Genomic DNA, 3,315 nt, shown 5'->3' with positions numbered 1-3,315 from the left:
AGTTGTATACATTAAAGTTCACTCTTTGTGCTGTAAAGTTTCATGGATTTTGACAAATGTGTAGCATGTACCCACTGTCATGGTATCATATGGAATAGTTTCACGACACTAAATAATCTCTTGTGCCTCCACTCTGTAACACCTCCCCGCCACACACACATACACACCCACCAAACACACACATACACGAACCTCAAACTCCTGGCAACTACTAATCTGTTTATTATCTCTGTATTTTTGCTTTTTCCAGAATGTCTTATAAATGCATCAGTATATAGCCTTTTCAGGCTGGCTGACTCCCATTAGCAATAGGCATTTATGATTCACCGAAGTCTTACATGGCTTGATAGCTCATTTCTTTTTATTGATGAATAATATTCCATTGGGTGGCTGGGCTACAGTTTGTTTATTCATTTACCTATTCAAGAAGATCTTGGGTGCCTCCATTTTTTGGCAATTATTAATAAAGCAGCTATAAACATTTCCATGCAGGCTTTCTTGTAGACACACATTTTAAAATTAGTTGGGTAAATATCAACAAGCACAATTACTGGAATGGTATGGTAAGGGTATGCTTAGTTTTGGTCATTTTCCTACATTGGGCTGGTAGGCTTCTGTTATCACACAGGTGACTTCCCTTCATCCCATCTTTTTAATACTTTTACATCTGGAGATCTTCACCTTTCTCTAAGCTCTTCTACCTAGATTCTTAAGCCTGGACTTTTCCTACCATCTATCTAGCTCTTTGGTTTTCTCCCTCTCCTTCAATTCAACAACATGGGTATGGACCCAGCTCGTCCCCAAAGCCTGCGTGGCCCCAAAGCATCCAATTCTAGGGAATCTTCACCAATGCCTGAGATTTATGGGCCTGAAGAAAATTATGTGTCCTTGCAAATGTCATCTGCTGAGACCCACGACATGGAGACTGGACAGTCCTGATTCTTCCGCAAGCCCCAGAGTAAAACTACTGGCCACGGCTGCAGACAAGAGCACAGAGAAGAAGGAAGAGAAGGTCCTGGTCAAGAAACAGAAGACCAGAACCGCGTTCTCTCAGACGCAGCTGTGTGTGCTCAATGTCAGATTTCAGAGGCAGAAATACCTCAGCCTCCAGCAAGTGCAAGAACTTTCCAACATCCTGAACCTTAGCTACAAACAGGTTAAGACCTGGTTCCAGAACCAGAGAATGAAACGTAAGAGCTGGCAGAAAAACAACTGGCCAAGGAATAGCAACATTGTGACCCAGGGCCCAGCAACTACAGAATATCCGGGCTTCTATTCCTACCACCAAGGATGCCTGGTGAACTCTTCCGGAAACCTGCCCATGTTGGGTAACCAGACCTGGAATAACCCAAGTTGGAGCAACCAGAGCTGGAACAGTCAATCCTGGAGCAAACACCCTTGGAACAGTCAGACCTGGTGCCCCCAAGCCTGGAATAACTAGACTTGGAACAATCAATTCAACAACTATGTTGAGGAATTCCTGCAGTCCCAGATCCAGTTCCAGCAAAATTCTCCTGTCAGGCCACCTTGGAAACTGCTGGGGAAAGCTATAACATAATACAGCAAACTGCTAAGTATTTCAATTCCCAACAGCAAATCATGGATTTATTCCCAAATTACTCTCTGAACATACAGCCTGAAGATTTGTAACGATGGCTGTATTATTCAATTTCAATTTGAGCCGTGACTGTATTACTTCCCTAGAAATTTTCTTTTACAATTATGTATCTCTCTGCCTTGATAAGCTGCTTTTCATTGTGCCTTTTGTGTCAATTTGGGGGTGTATGATTGGTGTCTAATCAAAGAGGTTTCAGAAGCATTGGCTTCTACGGACAACATGATAAAAGATGACTGCGGCTATAGATAACTAGGTTATAATACTATTTTTTGGATATCTTTAGGATCTAGAGCCTAACCTCAAGAAGAGGAAGCAAAAGTACAAAGATGTGTGATGAAGGATTATTCATATTTTCTAGGATGGGGAGGCTTTACTTGTTAAGAACCTCAGTTGTTAAGGTGAAGGGTTAAGCTACAATGTGCTTCACTGATTTCCTCTACCCCTTTTTGCTATTTTACTACAACCCCTAATTTTTTCACCACTCTAGTATTTATAGAAAGATGTTTTGATTTGTCCACATCATAATACTACCAGTTGGCTGGTTCCTTTATAAGTACCAATAAATTTTAAAATTACCCATTTAAAAAAAAAAAAAAAAAGAGTATGCTTAGTTTTGTAAGAAACTGCCCAGCTATCTTCCAAAGTGGCTATACCATTTGCACTCCTAACTGCAATGTATTCCTGCTGCTTACCAGCAATCCTTACCAGTAATTAATATTGTCAGGTTTTCTCTATTTTATTCTTTCTGGTAGTTGTGTAGTGATATCTCCATAAATTTTTTAAACATCTTTATTGGAGTATAATTGCTTTACAATGTTGTGTTAGTTTCTGCTGTATAACAAAGTGAATCAGCTATATGTATACATATATCCCCATATCCCCTCCCTCTTGCACCTCCCTCCCACCCTCCTTATCCCACCCCTCTAGGTGGTCACAAAGCACTGAGCTGATCTCCCTGTGCTATGCAGCTGCTTTCCACTAGCTACCTATTTTACATTTGGTAGTATATATATTTCAGTGCTACTCTCTCACTTCATCCCAGATTACCCTCGCCCCCGCCCCGTGTTCTCAAGTCCATTCTCTACGTCTGCATCTTTATTCCTGTCCTGCCCCTAGGTTCATCAGATCCATTTTTTTTTTAGATTCTGTATATATGTGTTAGCATAAGGTCTTTGTTTTTCTCTTTCTGATTTATTTCACTCTGTAGGACAGACTCTAGGTCCATTCGCCTCACTACAAATAACTCAATTTCGTTTCTTTCTTTTTTTTTTGAGTTTTTTTTTTTAACATCTTTATTGGAGTATAATTGCTTTACAATGGTGTGTTAGTTTCTGCTTTATAACAAAGTGAATTTCATTTCTTTTTATGGCTAATATTCCATTGTATATATGTGCCACATCTTCTTTATCCATTCATCTGTTGATGGACACTTAGTCCGTACATTTTTAATATTGCTTGTTTTGTGTTTATGTGAGAGCCATAATTTTAACTTTCTGAAAAGTACTGACAATTTTACTTCTAGTCTCTCTTTGGTATATAAACCCAACTTTTATGAATGATATGGGAAACAGTCAGAATATGCAATTATATGATCTTCTGAAAAGAATATGGGTATGTATCTGTTTGTGTGTGTGTTGATATAAAGCTGTTATTTATCATATTTAGTCAATTCAAATAGTAGACATATGGATTTAATT

The 3,315-nt window shown here is 39.0% G+C and overlaps 1 pseudogene; it reads left to right on the top strand.

The window, feature by feature from the left end:
- Positions 1-777: 777 nt before the first annotated feature.
- On the top strand, positions 778-1,650 carry LOC132369913 (homeobox protein NANOG-like; annotated as a pseudogene).
- Positions 1,651-3,315: the final 1,665 nt, after the last annotated feature.

This window comes from Balaenoptera ricei, chromosome 8 (genome assembly GCF_028023285.1).
Source record: "Balaenoptera ricei isolate mBalRic1 chromosome 8, mBalRic1.hap2, whole genome shotgun sequence".
NCBI lineage: Eukaryota > Metazoa > Chordata > Mammalia > Artiodactyla > Balaenopteridae > Balaenoptera > Balaenoptera ricei.
The sequence above is the reverse complement of the archived record's forward strand: the minus strand, read 5'-3'. Positions and strand labels throughout refer to the sequence as shown.